We start from the raw sequence: 20,942 nt of genomic DNA, 5'->3' as shown, positions 1-20,942 counted from the left end.
CCCCCTCTTGCCCTGCCACCCCTTCCCAACTCCAAACCCCCTCTTGCCCTGCCACCCCTTCCCAACTCAAACCCTCCTCGCCATGCCAACCCCTTCCCAACTCCAAACCCCCCTCGCCCTGCCACCCCCTTCCCAACTCAAACCCCCTCTTGCCCTGCCACCCCTTCCCAACTCAAACCCCCCTCGCCATGCCAACCCCTTCCCAACTCAAACCCCCCTCGTCATGCCAACCCCTTCCCAACTCAAACCCCCTTCTCGCCCTGCCACCCCTTCCCAACTCAAACCCCCCTCGCCATGCCAACCCCTTCCCAACTCCAAACCCCCCTCGCCCTTCCACCCCCTTCCCAACTCAAACCCCCTCTTGCCCTGCCACCCCCTTCCCAACTCAAACCCCCCCTCGCCATGCCAACCCCTTCCCAACTCCAAACCCCCTCTTGCCCTGCCACCCCTTCCCAACTCAAACCCCCCTCGCCATGCCAACCCCTTCCCACTCAAACCCCCCTCGTCATGCCAACCCCTTCCCAACTCAAACCCCCTTCTCGCCCTGCCACCCCTTCCCAACTCAAACCCCCCTCGCCATGCCAACCCCTTCCCAACTCCAAACCCCCCTCGCCCTTCCACCCCCTTCCCAACTCAAACCCCCTCTTGCCCTGCCACCCCCTTCCCAACTCAAACCCCCCTCGCCATGCCAACCCCTTCCCAACTCAAACCCCCTTCCGCCCTGCCACCCCTTCCCAACTCAAACCCCCCTCGCCATGCCAACCCCTTCCCAACTCCAAACCCCCCTCGCCCTTCCACCCCCTTCCCAACTCAAACCCCCTCTTGCCCTGCCACCCCCTTCCCTACTCAAACCCCCCTCGCCATGCCAACCCCTTCCCAACTCCAAACCCCCCTCACCCTGCCACCCCTTCCCAACTCAAACCCCCCTCACCCTCCCACCCCCTTCCCAACTCCAAACCCCCTCTTGCCCTGCCACCCCTTCCCAACTCAAATCCCCCTCGCCATGCCAACCCTTTCCCAACTCAAACCCCCCTCGCCATGCCAACCCCTTCCCAACTCAAACCCCCTTCTCGCCCTGCCACCCCTTCCCAACTCAAACCCCCCTCGCCATGCCAACCCCTTCCCAACTCAAACCCCATCTCGCCCTGCCACCCCTTCCCAACTCAAACCCCCCTCGCCATGCCAACCCCTTCCCAACTCAAACCCCATCTCGCCCTGCCACCCCTTCCCAACTCAAACCCCCCTCGCCATGCCAACCCCTTCCCAACTCAAACCCCATCTCGCCATGCCAACCCCTTCCCAACTCAAACCCCTCCTCGCCCTGCCACCCCCTTCCCAACTCAAACCCCCTTCGCCCTGCCACTCCCTTCCCAACTCCAAACCCCCTCTTGCCCTGCCACCCCCTTCCCAACTCAAACCCCGTCTCGCCCTGCCACCCCCTTCCCAACTTCAAACCCCCCTCGCCCTCCCACCCCCTTCCCAACTCCGAACCCCCCTTGCCCTGCCACCCCCTTCCCAACTTCAAACCCCCCTCGCCCTCCCACCCCCTTCCCAACTCCGAACCCCCCTTGCCCTGCCACCCCCTTCCCAACTCAAACCCCCTCTTGCCCTGCCACCCCTTCCCAACTCCAAACCCCCCTCACCCTGCCACCCCTTCCCAACTCAAACCCCCTCTTGCCCTGCCACCCCCTTCCCAACTCCAAACCCCCCTCACCCTGCCACCCCTTCCCAACTTCAAACCTCCTCTCGCCCTCCCACCCCCTTCCCAACTTCAAACCCCCCTCGCCCTGCCACCCACTTCCCAACTCAAACCCCTCCTCGCCCTGCCAGCCTCTTCCCAACTCAAACCCCCTCTTGCCCTGCCACCCCCTTCCCAACTCCAAAGCCCCTCTCGCCCTGCCACCCCCTTTGTGCCATCACCCACCTGTGGCCTGGGACCCTCCTCGATCTGAGGCCTTGGCTGGTTGCAGTACCGGCAGCGGCCACCACCTCCCTGGCGGCGACGGCGAGTACAGAAGAGCTGCTGGATCCTGATTGGTCGGCAGCTGTTGGTGAGTGGGGTTTCCACCCTCCCTGCCAGTGGGTTTGAGACCCTCGGGGTGGAAACCTGGGGGGGATTCTCCCGTCCCTCAACCACGTGCAGCTCGCCATTCGCTGGTGCCGGCATTCTTTCTGCCCGTTGCTTATCGATAGGTTTTCGCATAGAATCCCCAAATCTACTTGCGTCCATTAATAACCTACTTCACCAAATATCGCCTATTTGAACCATGTGGCTGCCTGCAGGTCTTACGTAATTACCATGTTTACCTTAATCGCTTTGTGTTTCCCTTTCTCACAGAGATGCAATAATTTTCACTTTGAAATTTCACTGACGCCAAATTTAAGATTGTCAGTCAGGCTCATAGAGTGGTGCATGTCCGGGAAGCTACGCATCTTAATGCACAGGGGCCTGTTTGCTTCGGACAGAAAGAACATGTGCATACATTGCGCCTGTTTCAGCTAAACAAAATAAGTGTCAACCATTCTCTGATATATTCCTCAGGGCAATGCCCTGACCAATCAGAGTCGGTTTACGTTTGATGTTGCTGAAGCTAAGCAAAAACCTGATTTAAGTTTTCAAACAATGCTTGTCAGTTAACTGTCAGTCATCATCAACTGGTGCATTCTCCGTGGCAATGCTTCTACCAATCAGAGTCCACTTGGCACCCACTCAGAACTCCCTTCCCATGCAGTTGCTGCCCCTGACGCTGGTATTCTTGCGCATTGTCCTGATGGGTGCAAGGTGGAAAGCTTCGACAACACTTCTATTTTCCAGCCAATACTCAATTTTCACTCTCCGGGTTCCCCTCGGGCGGAAAGGCAAAGGGAGTCAGGCAATAAATCTCAAAAATACTTTTGTTGAGCCAGACGGTTTAATTTGCTACCAGCGCAGACTCGAAAAGCCTTTCCCATGCTGTAGACCTCTATGACGCTATCTACCAGCCCTGTAAATATGGCTTGCACGGAGCAGACAGAACGCAAACCTTTGATATGTCACCGCGGCAGAGGTGAGTAGCTGTGTTGGAGGTTTTAGCTTTGCTTCAGCGACATCAAACTTCCTGTTACTGTTGTTTGTGTTCATTGCTGTGTACACGTGGTCTATTTATAGCCGACGTTGCTCTGTTGACTTGTGACGCAATGGCTGCAGATGCTTTGCAACGTCGGGCTGGAGACCAGGTCGCTGCGCTGTTCCCGCAAACTCTCGGCCCGCCCGCGGGTGGCCTGGAAAGCAAAACAAAGAACTTGCATTTGTGTAGCACCTTTCACAAGGTCTGCAGCCAATTAAGTCCTTCCAAAGTGCGATCATGGTTTTCTTTCACGCCAGGGAGCTGAAGTTAAAGAGAGGATTCGGGAGCTACGCCAGGAGAGAAATCGGCATAAAGAGCAGAAATAGAAAGATGGCGTGGGAGATAAGGCAGCGGATAGAGAGAGAAATGGGGAGAGAGTGAGAAAGGGGCCCTTCGGCCTATAGGGTCCGTACGGCTGTCAAGCACCTACCTATTCTAATGCCATTTCCCAGTACGGTCTGTTGCCTTATGTGCTGGGGCGTTCCGGGAGCTCATCGAAAATGCTTCTTTTTAAAATAAATTTAGAGTACCCAATTCATTTGTTTTCCAATTAAGGGGCAATTTAGCCTGGCCAATCCACCTAACCTGCACATCTTTGGGTTGTGGGGGCAAAACCCACGCAGAGACGGGGAGAATGTGCAAACTCCACACGGACAGTGACCCAGGGCCGGGATCGAACCTGGGTCCTCGGCGCCGTGAGGCAGCAGGGCTAACCCACTGCGCCGCCCTGCTGCCCTTCTGAATGCTTCTTAAATGTTGCGAGGGTTCTCGCCTCTACCACCCTTCCACGCAGCGAGTTCCAGATTCCCACCACCCTCTGGGTGAAAAGGTTTCCCCCCTCCCCAATCCCATCCCAACCCTTCATTCCTTTGTCGATCACACTGCCTCGCCATACATTCCAGACTCCCAGAACCACCTTTTCCGATGACTGGATAAATTGGCAAGGTTCTACAATATCCCTGACCATATCCTGGATTAGTGGCAAATATCCTTCAATTCAAAACTGGCAAAGGCTAATTATGGAACGCATCCCTATGGAATCCCTGACCTCCCTGATCCGCTCCAAGTCTGACGCATTCCACAGGGAGGCCCCTGTCTTAGATTCATTGGCTGACTTGCTGCTGGGAGGTTTCCATAGGATCCCCACAGCACAGAAGGAGGACATTCGGCCCACTGAGACTGCACCAACTCTCTGGGCAATGTAACCATAGGCCCCCCCCCCCCCCCCCCCCCCCCCGTCCTCTCCCTGTAACCTCGGAAAAATGGAAAGGCAGCTTATTATCTAAATGGGGGGAAACTTTGGGGTGCTTCATTGCAGAGGGATCTGGGTGTCCTGGTGCATGAGTCACAGAAAACTGGCACGTAGGTACAGCAGCTAATAAAGAAAGTGAATGGAATGTTGGCATTTATAGCTGAAGGAATAGAGTATAAAGGTAGAGAAGTGTTGCTGCAAATGTACAAGGTATTGATGAGATCACACCTGGAGCATCGTGCACAGTTTTGGTCTCCTTATTTGAGGGAAGATGTAGAGACATTGGAGGCAGCTCAGAGGAGGTTCACTAGGTTGATTCCAGAGATGAGGGGTTTGTCGTATGAGGAGAAATTGAGCAGTTTAGACCGATATTTGAGGGAAGATGTAGTGGCATTGGAGGCAGCTCAGAGGAGGTTGATTCCAGGGATGAGGGGTTTGTCGTGTGAGGAGAGATGGAGCAGTTTAGGCCGATACTCTCCAGAGTTTAGAAGAATGAGGGGAGATCAAATTGAGGTGTACAAGATGATAAAAGGTGTGGATAAAGTAGACGTGGAACGGATGCTTCCTCTTGTGGAACATTCTAGAACGAAAGGTCACAGTCTCAGGGTAAGGGGGCGCAAATTTAAATCAGGGATGAGGAGAAACTACTTCTCCCAAGGGTGATGAATTCGCTACCCCAGAGTGGGGTGGATGCTGGGACAGTGAGTAAATTTAAGGAGGAGGTAGGCAGATTTTTAATTGGTAATGGGTTGAAGGGTGATGGAGAACAGGAAGGAGGGTGGAGCTAAGGCCAGGATGGGATCAGCCATGGTGGAATGGCCGAGCAGACTCGATGGGCCAAATGGCCTAATTCTGCCCCTATATTTTATGAATTTTTGAACCCCGTAACCTAACCCCACTCCCGTAACTCCGTAACCTAACCCTACCCCCGTAACCTAACCCTACCCCGTAACTCCATAACCTAACCCGACCCCGTAACCTAACCCTACCCCGTAACTCCGTAACCTAACCCTACCCCGTAACCTAACCCTACCCCGTAACCTAACCCCACTCCCGTAACTCCGTAACCTAACCCTACCCCCGTAACTCCGTAACCTATCCCTACCCCGTAACCTAACACTACCCCTGTAACTCCGTAACCTAACCCTACCCCCGTAACTCTGTAACCTATCCCTACCCCGTAACCTAACCCTACCCCTGTAACTCCGTAACCTATCCCTACCCCGTAACCTAACCCTACCCCGTAACTCCGTAACCTAACCCCACTCCCGTAACTCCGTAACCTATCCCTACCCCGTAACCTAACCCTACCCCTGTAACTCCGTAACCTAACCCTACCCCGTAACTCCGTAACCTAACCCTACCCCCGTAACCTAACCCTACCCCCATAACTCCGTAACCTAACCCTACCCCGTAACCTAACCCTACCCCGTAACTCCGTAACCTAACCCTACCCCGTAACTCCGTAACCTAACCCTACCCCCGTAACCTAACCCTACCCCCATAACTCCGTAACCTAACCCTACCCCTGTAACCTAACCCTACCCCATAACTCCGTAACCTAACCCTACCCCGTAACTCTGTAACCTAACCCTACCCCGTAACTCCGTAACCTAACCCTACCCCGTAACTCCGTAACCTAACCTTACCCCGTAACTCCGTAACCTAACCCTACCCCGTAACCTAACCCTACCCCGTAACTCCGTAAACTAGCCCTACCCCGTAACTCCGTAGCCTAACCCTACCCCCGTAACTCCGTAACCTAACCCTACCCCGTAACTCCGTAACCTAACCCTACCCCGTAACGTAACCCTACCCCCGTAACCTAACCCTACCCCGTAACTCCGTAACCTAACCCTACACCCGTAACCTAACCCTACCCCGTAACTCCGTAACCTAACCCTACCCCCGTAACTCCGTAACCTAACCCTACCCCGTAACCTAACCCTACCCCGTAACCTAACCATACCCCGTAACCTAACCCTACCCCGTAACCTAACCCTACCCCGTAACCTAACCCTACCCCCGTAACTCCGTAACCTAACCCTACCCCGTAACTCCGTAACCTAACCCTACCCCGTAACTTCGTAACCTAACCCTACCCCGTAACTCCGTAACCTAACCCTACCCCCGTAACTCCGTAACCTAACCCTACCCCGTAACTCTGTAACCTAACTCTACCCCGTAACTCCGTAACCTAAAGCTACCCCGTAACTCCGTAACCTAACCCTACCCAGTAACTCTGTAACCTAACCCTACCCCCGTAACTCCGTAACCTAACCCTACTCCCGTAACTCCGTAACCTAACCCTACCCCGTAACTCCGTAACCTAACCCTACCCCAGTAACTCCGTAACCTAACCCTACCCGTAACCTAACCCTACCCCGTAACTCCGTAACCTAACCCTACCCCGTAACTCCGTAACCTAACCCTACCCCGTAACTCCGTAACCTAACCCTACCCCCGTAACTCCGTAACCTAACCCTACCCCGTAACTCCGTAACCTAACCCTACCCCCGTAACTCCGTAACCTAACCCTACCCGTAACCTAACCCTACCCAGTAACTCCGTAACCTAACCCTACCCCGTAACTCCGTAACCTAACCCTACCCCCGTAACCTAACCCTACCCCGTAACTCCGTAACCTAACCCTACCCCGTAACTCCGTAACCTAACCCTACCCCGTAACTCCGTAACCTAACCCTACCCCCGTAACTCCGTAACCTAACCCTACCCCGTAACTCCGTAACCTAACCCTACCCCCGTAACTCCGTACCCTAACCCTACCCCCGTAACCTAACCCTACCCCGTAACTCCGTAACCTAACCCTACCCCATAACCTAACCCTACCCCCGTAACTCCGTAACCTAACCCTACCCCGTAACTCTGTAACCTAACCCTACCCCCGTAACCTAACCCTACCCCGTAACTCCGTAACCTAACCCTACCCCGTAACTCCGTAACCTAACCCTACCCCGTAACCTAACCCTACCCCCGTAACTCCGTAACCTAACCCTACCCCGTAACTCCGTAACCTAACCCTACCCCCGTAACCTAACCCTAACCCTACCCCCATAACCTAACCCTACCCCGTAACTCCGTAACCTAACCCTACCCCGTAACTCCGTAACCTAACCCTACCCCGTAACTCCGTAAACTAACTCTACCCCGTAACTCTGTAACCTAACCCTACCCCCGTAACTCCATAACCTAACCCTACCTCCGTAACTCCGTAACCTAACCCTACCCCGTAACTCCGTAACCTAATCCTACCCCCGTAACTCCGTACCCTAACCCTACCCCTTAACCTAACCCTACCCCGTAACTCCGTAACCTAACCCTACCCCGTAACCTAACCCTACCCCCGTAACTCCGTAACCTAACCCTACCCCGTAACTCCGTAACCTAACCCTACCCCCGTAACTCCGTAACCTAACCCTACCCCGTAACTCCGTAACCTAACCCTACCCCGTAACTCCGTAACCTAACCCTACCCCGTAACTCCGTAACCTAACCCTACCCCCGTAACTCCGTAATCTAACCCTACCCCCGTAACCTAACCCTACCCCGTAACTCCGTAACCTAACCCTACCCCCGTAACTCCGTAACCTAACCCTACCCCCATAACTCCGTAACCTAACCCACACATCCCTGGACACTAAAGGACAACTTAGCATGGCCAATCCACCTAACCTGTACATCGTTGGACTTGTGGGAGGAAACCGGAGCACCCGGAGGAAACCCACGCACACACGGGGAGAGCGTGCAGACTCCGCACAGACAGTGACCCAAGCCGGGAATTGAACCCGGGTCCCTGGCGCTGTGAGGCAGCAGTGCTAACCACATCTCTCTCGCCTAAGCGGATTAAATTCCCCAGCAATCCTCTTGTACATTGGATGTGTGCTTGACTTTTAAAATCCAGACTCTCTCGTCCTTCCTTTCTCCAATGACCGACCCACTTTTTCCATCTTTCTCTCTCTCCCTCTTTCCATTGATCCTTTATCCGTCATTTCTCTCTGTCAGTAACTCCCTGTTTCTTTTTGTGAAACATGGCTTTTGGTCAGGTTTGTTTTTATCTTTCACACTTCCTGTTTTCCTTTTTTTATAATTCTTTCCGGGGGTGTGGCGTCTCTTACCAGTCCAGCATTTGATGCTGATGCGACCATCAATTCACACGAGACGATGAGAAGTGAACAGTGGTTTTAATCAGCTGGAACTGTGCCTGCCTGCGACTGCTCTGTACTGAGTGCCGCCTACAGGGCTGCAGAACTATATACCTCCCCCGGGGGGCGGAGCCCACAAGGGCATCAACATAATACAACACAGCACAGTGGTGAATTGTAATAGCATACGTTCACCACAGATGCCATGCTCGGATTGCCTTTAAATAACCTGCCACGGTCATTTTGCTCTCTCTCTCTCTCTCTCTTTTTCTGTCTCTCTCTCGCTCTCTCCCTCCCTCTTTGTCTCTTTGTCTCCTTCTCTCCATTTTGCTCTCTCTCTCTGTCTGCCTCTGTCCCTTTCTGTAGGTCTCTCTCTCTCTCTTTGTCTCCCTCTCTCCATTTTGCCCTCTCTCTCTTTCTCGCTCTCTCTCTCCATTTTGCTCTCTCTCTCTATGTCTCCCTCTCTTCATTTTGCTCTCTCTCCCCCTCTCTCCATTTTGCTCTCTCTCTCTTTGTCTCCCTCTCTCCATTTTGCTCTCTCACTCTCTTTGTCTCCCTCTCTCCATCTCTCTGTCTCTCTCTTTGTCTCCCTCTCTCCATTTTGCTCTCTCTCTCTCTCTCTCTTTGTCTCCCTCTCTCCATTTTGCTCTCTCACTCTCTTTGTCTCCCTCTCTCCATCTCTCTGTCTCTCTCTTTGTCTCCCTCTCTCCATCTCTCTGTCTCTCTCTTTGTCTCCCTCTCTCCATTTTGCTCTCTCTCTCTCTTTGTCTCCCTCTCTCCATTTTGCTCTCTCTCTCTCTTTGTCTCCCTCTCTCCATTTTGCTCTCTCTCTCTCTCTATGTCTCCCTCTCTTCATTTTGCTCTCTCTCTCTTTGTCTCCCTCTCTCCATTTTGCTCTCTCTCTCTCTTTGTCTCCCTCTCTCCATTTTGCTCTCTCTCTCTCTCTCTTTGTCCCCCTCTCTCCATTTTGCTCTCCCTCTGCTACCTTTCTTTGTCTTCCTTTTCTCGCCTCTCCCTCACAACACCGCATTTCTAAGTAAAGGCGTCTTTAATTCCATCCTGTCAGATGTTAAACTAACAGGTTGAAGCGTGTGGGTGGCTGAGGACAATATATATAGAACATGGTGGTTTGGGGCCGGTAATTGTCTGTCAGTGCCCTTTCTGAGCTTCACCTATTCTATGACTCTAAGCGCAGACACGTTAGCTGAGGTAACACCGGATCTGGTGATCGCAGTCATATTCTAAAGGGGCAGTTGCCAATTTCCATTTATCACTACACCCATGACATTCTGTCAAAAATACTGCAGCTCGAAAGGCTGAATGGTTTACCCATTCTCATATTTCTTGCCTTCTTAAAGCCTGGTGGCGTGGCCCCTTTAAGGGGGAGGGTTTGGCGTGCCACGTGACCAGCTTTTGGCCAATCACGTGGGACTGGTCAAACCCTGGCCAATAGTGAGAGCAGGGGCAGTATAGACTGTAGATCCTGGGGCTGGAGAGATAAGACCCACTCTATTGTGTTTTGTACCTGCATATATACACCAGCCTCCGTCTTTAGTTAATAAACCCCTTTGTTACGACTGAAAGCTTCCAAATTGTCGTCTTGAGCTGCTAGATTGGCGACGAGGTAAAAGGTTTGATCGCTGTAGTGTTCTCTGTATGCACAGATGGCGAGGTCTTTGTCGCTGAAGTGCTCAGAGAACATACGACTTTGTAAATGAACAAAACTGTTTATTAATCAACTAAAACACTAAAGGGTTTCTATGATGTCCACTAAGATTAAAGTTGGATACGGTGGCTAAATGCGAACAACTATGATTATTAATTAATGTTGATTCGGGAGCTGCTCGGTATGCGACTGAACTCTGCACCTGCTATCCAGGTTCTGTCTCAGGGGCTGTTTAGCACAACGCTAAATCGCTGGCTTTGAAAGCAGACCAAGCAGGCCAGCAGCACGGTTCGATTCCCGTAACAGCCTCCCCGGACAGGCGCCGGAATGTGGCGACTAGGGGCTTTTCACAGTGACTTCATTTGAAGCCTACTCGTGACAATAAGCGATTTACATAGGGGCTGGTTTAGCTCACAAGGCTAAACCGCTGGCTTTTAAAGCAGACCAAGCAGGCCAGCAGCACGGTTCAATTCCCATACCAGCCTCCCCGAACAGGTGCCGGAATGTGGCGACTAGGGGCTTTTCACAGTAACTTCATTGAAGCCTACTCGTGACAATAAGCGATTTTCATTTCATTTTCTCTCACATGTGGCCAGTCTTCCAGTGACGTCCTCCTGTCGCCACGCCACCTGTGGTCGGATGCTAGAATGCTCATCTATACATATAGACACTAATGCTACAGGCTTCCTACAACAAGCATTGCAGCACAGACCTGGCGCACAGATTGCCAATCCAGATGCAGTGAGCCCACTCCCCCCCTCCCCCCCCCCCCCCCCCCCCCCAACGAAAAGAGGTCCCACCTCCGCCACTACCTTGGCGTTGAACATCTTGGGCACCTTGCCAGTGCCGGCTGGCCACGTACTGAACCGGACCCAACTGGATCCCAAATCTTCGAACGTAAAGCGCCGTGAGAAACCGTGAGCACCTGAGACCCTATTTAACCCGCCAGGGTGGTGAGATCTTGTGGGCACCAGCCAAGGGGATGTCTCTTACAGGAGCTGCCCACCCATGGCAAGCAAAGATGAAGATGTTGCCGCCCCGCGATCCATGGTGGCCAGACATCGCTTAGCCATCAAAGAGATGGTACAGCAATGTCACCCTTGTCAAACCCAACCATCTCTGCCTTCATCGGTCAGTCTCCACCCCGGGGTGTACCAGGTCGCCCATGGACCAGGGTCCAGGTTGACTATGTGGGGCCTTTCGTGGGCAGGATATTTTTAGCCTTGACGGATGCCCACTCCAAGTGGCTATCAATACAGGAAATGGGGACGACGGCCTGGGCAGCTATGGTGGACGCCTTGAACACCGAGTGTTCGCTGTCCATTGCCAAACCTTTTATCACCCTTTTACCGAGGACAATTTCCATTTTTTGTCTTTTTAATTTTTGTTTGAGCCAACGGCATCTGCCACGCCGGGAAGGCCCCGTAACACCCCCCTTGGGTCCAATGGGTTGGCCGAGGAGCTCGTACAAAACTTTAAAACTGGTGAGACCAATTCCCCCAGCGGGGGGAGGCCGTACAGTTTGAACTATCACCAGCCGCTGATGGCATGACTCTCGCGAAGGATGTTGAGCCTGTGGGAGGACTACGGAGGTCCAGGGGAGTCTGAGACGAAGCTGAGTCCCAATGCAAAAACCTCACAATTACCCTACGGTTGGAAACTTCCGAAACTCGGGCTTAGTTCTGACTCACTCAACTGAATAGTTATTCAGGAAACGTTGGAAGTATTAAAATCAGTTCTAACTCCTGGGTTCAGTGTCAGGTGACCTGCGACCCGGGGGGGAGGGGCACACGGGTTCTGCTTGCTGGACCCCCACGAGACGTTTCGCTGACCGTTAGCCACGCGCGGGGTCGCCTCATTCCGCTGATTCCCGTCTGTGTATTTTTTTTTTCCTGCCAGTATGGCTGAAGTGATTCGCCTGTAAAGCAAGGGCGAGTGAAGTGAGGGGCGAGTGAAGTGAGGGGAGAGTGAAGTGAGGGACGAGTGAAGTGAGGGGAGAGTGAAGTGAGGGGAGAGTGAAGTGAGGGGCGGGTGAAGTGAGGGGCGGGTGAAGTGAGGGGTGAGTGAAGCGAGGGGCGAGTGATGCAAGGGGCAAATGAAGTGAGGGGCGAGTGAAGTGAGGGGCAAGTGAAGTGAGGGGCGGGTGAAGTGAGGGGCGGGTGAAGTGAGTGGCGGGTGAAGTGAGGGGTGAGTGAAGTGAGGGGCGAGTGAAGTGAGGGGCGGGTGAAGTGAGGGTCGAGTGAAGTGAGGGGCCGAGTGAAGTGACGGACGAGTGAAGTGAGGGGTGAGTGAAGTGAGGGGTGAGTGAAGTGAGAGTGAGTGAAGTGAGGGGAGAGTGAAGTGAGGGGCGAGTGAAGTGAGGGGCGAGTGAAGTGAGGGGTGAGTGAAGTGAGAGTGAGTGAAGTGAGGGGCCGAGTGAAGTGAGGGGCGGATGAAGTGAGGGGCGAGTGAAGTGAGGGGCGGGTGAAGTGAGGGGCGGGTGAAGTGAGGGGCGAGTGAAGTGAGGGGCGGGTGAAGTGAGGGGCGGGTGAAGTGAGGGGCGAGTGAAGTGAGGGGCGAGTGAAGTGAGGGGCGGGTGAAGTGAGGGGCGGGCGAAGTGAGGGGCGGGTGAAGTGAGGGGCGAGGGAAGTGAGGGGCGGGTGAAGTGAGGGGCTGAGTGAAGTGAGGGTGCGAGCTGATCGCTCACAACATTGACTGTGAGAGCCGGGCGCTCCCTCTGTGCCCAAAGTGTCAATATTTATTTTGTGTTTACCATTTGAAGTTGATGAAGTTCTATTGATAAATCAATGATGAAGCATTTTCTATAACTGGTTATGAAATATTTGGTGTGGACTAAATGTATTTAACCTTATTCATGGGGTCGTGGTGAGTGAACAAGGCCCATTTCAACCTTGCGGCCCCCTGAGATGAAGGGGGGCCACTCTTGTGGCCTACTCACAGGCCTCGGTTGTCCATCGCTGCCTGGGTTAGTACTGAAGCCCCACCCTCCCCCACTACCCCTCCCCCGCCCCCGACTACCCACTAGACCTCGCGACCAACTCCTGAATTCTCGACTACCTGCCCATCCTAACCATGATTATCTTCCAACCACGCGACTGTCCGACAACTACCTTCCGCACCCCCCCCCCCAATCCTAGGTACGCTCCACGTTTCTCAAGAGGTCCAGTGTGGAAGGCTGGCGAGAAGCTCCGGTGGAAGGAGCGGACATTGACTGCCAGGTGGAGGAGAGCGCTGCCCAAAAGGGGACACGGTTATGGAGATAGAGCAAAGAAGGTTGCCCAGGATGTCGCCTGGTCTGGGGGCCGTTGGCTATGAGGAGAGGTTGGATAAACTCAGATTGTTCTTGTTGGATAGTCGGAGGTGAGGGGAGGCCTGATTGAGGTCTACAAAATTACGAGGGATATAGACAGGTTGGATAGTCAGAAGCTTTTTCCCCAGGGTGGCAGACTGAATAGCAAGGGGGCACAGGTTCAGGGTGAGAGGGGGAACGTTTCAGGGAGATGTGCGGGGAAAGTTTTCCATGCAGTGGGATGCCGAGAACGCGTTGTCAGTGGAGGTGGTGGAGGCAGTCACGATAGCGACGTTGAAGATGTATCTTGATAAGACACATGGGCGGGGAATGGATCATTTGGGCGATAGGCAGTTGGTCTAAATAAGGAATCTGGATCGGCGGGAGCTTGGGTGGGCCGAAGGGATTGTTCCTGTGCTGGGTATGTTCTCTGTCATGGGGCGGAAGGCAGGAGTGTTTAAATGCCAAAATGGCCGATGATGCAAAGGGGTCAAAGGGCGTGGCAATGGGTCAAGCAAAGGAACAAACAGGAGGAGGTGTGAATGGCAGAAGGTTGAACGACTGCCCCGTCTGGAATCTGAGATTGAATCCCCATCGGCAGCGAAGAACATTGAAGAGAAATACAGCACAGAACAGGCCCTTCGGCCCACGATGTTGTGCCGAACTTTTGTCCGAGGTTAACCATAGATTATCATAGAATTTTGGGCACTAAGGGCAATTTATCACGGCCAATCCACCCAACCTGCACATCTTTGGACTGTGGGAGGAAACCAGAGCACCCGGAGGAAACCCACACAGACACGGGGAGGAGGTGCAGACTCCGCACAGACAGTGACCCAAGCCGGAATCGAACCTGGGACCCTGGAGCTGTAAAGCAATTGTGCTATCCACAATGCTACCGTGCTGCCCTTAAGAACAAATTAATCTACACTCCATTATTCTACCATAATCCATGTACCTATCCAATAGCCGCTTGAAGGTCCCTAACGTTTCCGACTCAACTACTTCCACAGGCAGTGCATTCCACGCCCCCACTACTCTCTGGGTAAAGAACCTACCTCTGACATCCCCCCTATATCTTCCACCATTTACCTTAAATTTATGTCCCCTTGTAATGGTTTGTTCCACCCGGAGCTGGAGATGGTCACGGAGAGAGGGGGTGGGGGTGAGGTCAGGGAGGGATTTGCACACTGAGAGAAGTTGAGGGAAGGAGCTGTAACGCAGCGTTAAGTTCTGTTAGCTTGCAGTCCCTAGCAATGGACATGGACAGCACTGACACATTGCCCGCACAATCAGAGAAAGGGGGGAATAAGGCCGCCACATCACCGTAGACCTTTCACTGACCTCTGGGGCGTTTAAAAGCTGCTGGACCCAGGGACCGCTGCCCACGGTTATGTCGGGTCAAAATGTTGTGTCGAGATTTTCCATTTACTGTTCAGGGGGAATCCCGCCAACTCGGGAAGTCTGCCGTTTTACCACCCGCAGACTGGGAAAGTCCCAGAGGAGAAAACCTCTGAGATTTGCGTGAAGTAGCAAAGTTGTAAAAAAAAAAATTAGTGGTTTTACAGGGAATTAAATGACGCTGTTGTCCGATTTTGAAAAACGTATTTTTCTACGGGATGTGGGCCTGGCTGGCTGGGCCCAGCATTTGTTGCCCATCCCGACTTGCCCCTTGAGAAGGTGGGGGCTGTGGTGGTATGAATGTGAGCGCTGCCATTGGTGCAGAGCATTGGTTTCCCATTGGCTCTGGCTGGTCATGTGCCTCTCGTCCGATTAGCTGGGACTGGTCATATGACTGCTCACCAATTGGTCGCGAGGCAAGTAGACCCCGCCTCCGAGGCGGGGTATAAGTACCCAGAGTTCCCAGCGGTCGGCCTTTCTCTGTAGTTGACCACCGGGCTAACAACTAGCTGATTAAAGCCACAGTTTGGATCTTCATCGTGTCTCGAGTCCAATTGATGGTACGTCAGGGGTGAGCAACGTTCTTGAGCTGCTGCAGTCCGTGTGGTGTAGGTGCACCCACAGTGCTGTTAGGGAGGGAGTTCCAGGATTTGGACCCAGCGATATGGGTGTTGCGGAAAAGGCCGACATTACTTGGGTGGCTTGCGGTATTGTCAATGGACCCTCAATCCAGAAATCCAGGGTAATGCTCTGGAATCGGGATTCAAATCCCACCTCGGCAGTCAATGACATTTGGAAGCAACCAAAATCGTCATGGTGGCCATTGACGATTGCCATAGAAACCCATCTGCTTCACTGATGACCTTTACCTTACCTGGCCTGGTCTGGTCTACATGCGACTCTAGATCCACAGCAAGGTAGTTGACTGTTAACAGCCCCCTGAAATGGCTGAGCAAGTCACTCAGTTGTGTCCAACCTCTACACCAACAATAAAAAGGGATAAAAGCAGAAGGACCATCCAGCATCGGCCTCGGCAACGATAACAGCAAACCCAGCTCTGCCAATCCTGCAAACTCCTCCTTGCTAACACTTGGGGACTTGTGCCACAACTTGGAGAGCTGACCCAAAGATTAGTCAAGCAACAGCCTGACATAGTCCTGCTCATTGAATCTTACCTTACACATAATGTCCCAGACATCACTGACACCATCCCTGGATATGTCCTGACCCACCATGACTGGACATGACGGGGGATCCTACCACCTGTAGGTTCCTCTCCGAGCTACCCACCATTCCGCCATGGAAACATATCGGCCTTTCCTTCACCGGAGTTGGGTCAAAATCGTCGAATTTCCTCCCTGACAGTCACTGGGGGTGTTACCTACTGTGGTGTATGTAACTTGGTAATTCACACTGTATTTACCAATACCTTTGTAAGCGCAGTAGCGTTATCCGACCACTAGGGGGAGTAGCTCTGGGAATGCTCAGGAGTTTGTACAGGGCTCCACCCTTGGCTCCGCCCACGACTCCTCCCCCTTGTGCTGCTGTATAAATACCCTTGTCCAGAGTCAGCCTGCAGTTCACCGAGAGTACATCAACGGGTAACAGGCTGGCTCTGTAGTAAGTAGATTAAAACCACTGTTCATATCTGAAAGCACGTGTCTGGTGAATTGATGGTTCCATCACCTACACTACCTTCTCGAGGGATGGGCAATGAATGCCAGGCCCGTCCAGCGACACTCACAATTCGTAAATGAATATAAGGGCGGCGCGGCGGCGCAGTGGTTAGCACTGCTGCCTCACGGCACCGAGGACCCGGATTCGATCCCGGCTCTGGGTCACTGTCCGTGTGGAGTTTGCACATTCTCCCCGTGTCTGCGTGGGTTTCGCCCCCCACAACCCAAAGATGTTTAGGGTAGGCCACGCTAAATTGCCCCTTAATAAAAAAAGTAAATGAATATAAAATAAAAATTTCAGAGGGGCAGTTAAGAGTCACGTTGCTGTGGGGTCTGGAGTCACGTGTAGGCCAGACCGGGTAAGGACGGCAGATTTCCTTCCTTAAAGGACATTAGTGAACCAGATGGGTTTTTACGACAATCGATGATCGTTGTCACGGTCGCCGTGACTGAGACCAGCTTTCAATCCCAGATTTTATTCGCTGAATTTAAATTGCACTAGTTGCAAACTCCTAATGGGGTTTGAACCTGGGTTCCTGGAGCTTTAACCTGGGGCCTCTGAATTACGAAGCTTGTGACGTTACCACAACACCACTGGCTGAACACACCATACATCAGAGGTGATAAAACATCCATTTCATCCCACTGTGGACAGTTGCTTTCCTTCTCAAGGCAAGTTCACAGAAGATTAAACTTTTTGAAGCTATTTTATTTTGTAGGACTGGCTTTTCCACAGTAAATCGAGGTGTAGCCGCCACATAATCCCCCCTCCAGGGTGTAACTTCCTCGGGCCAAGTGGCTGCCATTCACGTTAACAACAATGTTCAGGCGGGCTGTTTGGCCATGGGGTGAAGCACCTCCAGGCCATCGCCACACGGCAGAGGTCACGGCTACTGATCAGGCCGGGGCAGGATGCCCTGGAGGAATTTTCTTTCACCCATGAGGATTATAAAGCAAAGTGTGACGGAGAGCTACCGTGTGGGGATGTTAGACGTGGAGAGGGTCTTTGTTTCTTTGGGGGGAGGGTAGGACGTTGATGAGAAATAGGAGAGGTCGAAGGGGTGACACAGTGGTTAGCACTGCTGCCTCATGGCAGCAGGGACCCGGGTTCGATTCCAGCCTCGGGTCACTGTCTGTGCGGAGTCTGCACGTTCTCCCCCGTGTCTGCGTGGGTTTCCTCCGGGCGCTCCGGTTTCCTCCCACAGTCCAGAGATCTGCCGGTTAGGTGGATTGGCCGCAATAAATTGTCCCCGAGTGTCCAAAGCTGTACAGGTTAGGTGGGGTTACGGGGATTGGTCGGGGCAGTGGGCCTAGGTCGGTGCAGACTCGATGGGCCGAATAGCCTCGTTCTGCACTGTGCAGCAGGTTGGCACAGTGGTTAGCACCACTGTTCACAGCGCCAGGGTCCCAGGTTCGATTCCCGGCTTGGGTCACTGCCTGTGCGGAGTCTGCACATTCTCCCCGTGTCTGCGTGGGTTTCCTCCGGATGCTCCGGATTCCTCCCACAAGTCCCGAAAGACGTGCTGTTAGGTGAATTGGACATTCTGAATTCTCCCTCCGTGTACCCGAACAGGCGCCGGAATGTGGCGACGAGGGGATTTTCACAGTAACTTCACTGCAGGGTTAATGTCAGCCTACTTGTGACAATAATAAAGATTATTGGTTTATTGTAGGTATCCTTGTGGGATGCCAGAGGTAATAGTGCAGGATGCTGTAGGGTGGGATTTACCAGTCCCGCCCATCCTGGGACCGGACCTTCCTGTCCGAGGCCGATGGTCCGTCACGTTATCTGCGACAACGATTCCTACGGCCGGACGGACTGAAAGATTGAGGCCTCTGGCTGGGATTCGATGGTTAAGAATGGAATCAGACGAGGGCAGTCACTCAGCTGGCCAATTGTGGAGAGGTGTTGGAGGCGGAAGGAGTGGCCAAGTGTGCCAAAGGCTGTCGACGAGTTGAGTTTACCTTTGCCACAGTCACGTAAGAGGGGAATGTGAGCACTCGTACATCGCAGTAAGGAGGTGTTTGGCTTGGCATGCCTGCCTAGCTGCCTGGGAACCCGTCACGGGGGGAGGAGGGTTGCGGGGGGGGGGGGGGGGGGGGACGCCTTCTGCGGGACGGGAATATCCCCCCCCGACGGGAAGGGCCAGAGAGCGTAGCCAATCAGATAGCACCTACTTAACACAATTGCACAAAGTTGCCATGATCTCTTTGAATGGCGGCGCAGACTCGATGCGCTGAATGGCCAACTTCTGCTCCTACGTCTTATGGTGTTGACTAGCATCGTCCACGTCATCTTTAAACTAGTCACAACTTACACTAGAACCTTGATGCTTCTTAAATTGCATTGGCTTAACTCTGCTTGATTATTGGCTCCATAACGGTGCGCAGTCTCATAACATAACCAAACGCCTCAAAGTGCTTCACAGGAACTAGCTGGAGTGAAACTTGACAGCGAACTGCAAACTGAGATATTGGGGCCGAGAGGTGGGTATCTAAGGGAAGGTAGATAAGGGGGTGGGGGGCAGTTGAGGGAGGGAGGCCAGAGGTCGGGGGGCCCCGCAGGTGAAGGCAGGGCAGTGGAAACTGGGGGTGGCCCAGAATTGGAAGAGCGGGTCGACGTGGGTCAGCAAGCACGGGAATGGGTCGCTTGGGCCAAGCGTCGATGAGTGGGTGAATGGATCAGCTCCAGGGTTGGTTTGATGGTCAGCGGGTCAGTAAGAGGTCTCCAGGTACAGTACGGACTGCGGTTTGAAGCGTGCATCTTGGAAGGACGTGGCATATCGAGGACGCTATAGATCACGTGCAAACTGAAAAGATTCACTAGTCAGCAGAAACCGTTCTCACGCAGGGGGGTGGGGGAGGGGTTGTAGATTGAAAAACTCAGCATCAGGAAACAAGCTGACCCAGGGTACGACTATTCACAGAGTAAAATGAGGAATTTAGTAAAAAAGAAATTCTATATATACTCAAAATTGCAAAATTGAAAGGGGAAGTCTGGAGCACTAGAATCATAGAATCTCTACAGTGGAGAAGGATGCCATTCAGCCCATCGAGTCTGCACTGCCAAGGCCCACTCCCTTCCCTATCCCCGTAACCCCACTTCATCCTTTGGAAAATGTTATGGGCCCAGGCTTTAGAGAACCCCAAAGTGTATCATGGAGTTCACCTGACCCACAACTTTTACTAGATTGTGGTATGGGGAGCACACGGCCCACTCTACAGGTGTGGTACAGCAGAAATGGAAAAGTATTTTTTAAAGCAAAACAATGTTTATTCTATGAACTCAAGTTAATCTTTTTAAAACATACAGTGAACATCTTAGCAACCATCCATTCAAATACAACCCCCAAAGAATACAACACTAACTAATCCTTAATAACTTCCCAAACAACATCCAGAAGACAAAAGGAACACCTTTTAACAGAAGCACATCAGGTTTACATTCATGACTGAGAACATTTATAATTCTGAATTGACCAAATGATCAAGAGATAGTCTTTTCACGGCAGAGAGAACAACAGTGCACCTGCTCTGTCTGGCTTCAGCTCCAACACTGAAAATGAAACTAAAACATACTCTGCAGCAAACAGCCTAAAATGAAAGTAAAAAGCTGACAGACAGCCCAGCTCCACCCACTCTCTGACATCACTGCAGTAGTAAACACCCATTTCTTAAAGGTACTCTCACTACAGATATTTATAACCACACCCATTTATAAACACCCATTTCTTAAAGGTACTCTCAGATGAGACAGGGTTAAAGGCAGGATTCTTGGAAGTGTGGGGGACAGAGGGATCTTGGGGTCCACGTACATAGACCCCTCAAAGTTGCCACCCAGGTTGATAGGGTTGTTAAGAAGGCGTATGGTGTGTTTTCTTTCGTTAACAGGGGGATTGAGTATCAGAGCCACGAGGTTTTGCTGCAGCTTTAGAAAACTCTCGTTAGACCACACTTGGAATATTGTGTTCAGTTCTGTTCGCCTCGTGATAGGAAAGATTTGGATGCTTTGGAGAGGGCACAGAGGAGATTAACTAGGATGCTGCCTGGACTGGAGGGCATGTCTTATGAAGAAAGGTTGAGGGAGCGAGGGCTTTTCTCACTGGAGTGAAGAAGGCAGAGAGGTGACTGGATAGAGGGGATGAGAGGCATGGATAGAGTGGACAGCCAGAGACTTTTCCCCAGGGTGGAAATGGCTGTCACGAGGGGACATAATTTTAAGGTGATTGGAGGAAGGTATAGGGGAGATGTCAGAGGTAGGTTCTTTACACAGAGAGTGGTGGGTGCGGAATGCACTGCCAGCAGAGGTGGTGGAGTCAGAGTCATTAGGGACATTTAAGCAACTCTTAGACAGGAAGATGGACAGCAGTAAATTGAAGGGGTGTAGG

The 20,942-nt window shown here is 52.7% G+C and overlaps 1 protein-coding gene across 1 annotated transcript in view; it reads left to right on the top strand.

Annotated features, from left to right (window-relative positions):
* The first annotated feature begins 3,027 nt into the window (after window positions 1-3,027).
* LOC119958017 (probable G-protein coupled receptor 132) overlaps window positions 3,028-20,942 on the top strand; it is a 37,191-nt gene continuing 19,276 nt past the window's right edge. The window contains exon 1 of the mRNA XM_038786277.1: window positions 3,028-3,047. The gene's annotated coding sequence lies outside the window, so the exon portion shown is untranslated. The remainder of the gene's footprint in view (window positions 3,048-20,942) is intronic.

This window comes from Scyliorhinus canicula, chromosome 27, assembly GCF_902713615.1.
Source record: "Scyliorhinus canicula chromosome 27, sScyCan1.1, whole genome shotgun sequence".
Classification (NCBI taxonomy): Eukaryota; Metazoa; Chordata; class Chondrichthyes; order Carcharhiniformes; family Scyliorhinidae; genus Scyliorhinus; species Scyliorhinus canicula.
The sequence above is the reverse complement of the archived record's forward strand: the minus strand, read 5'-3'. Positions and strand labels throughout refer to the sequence as shown.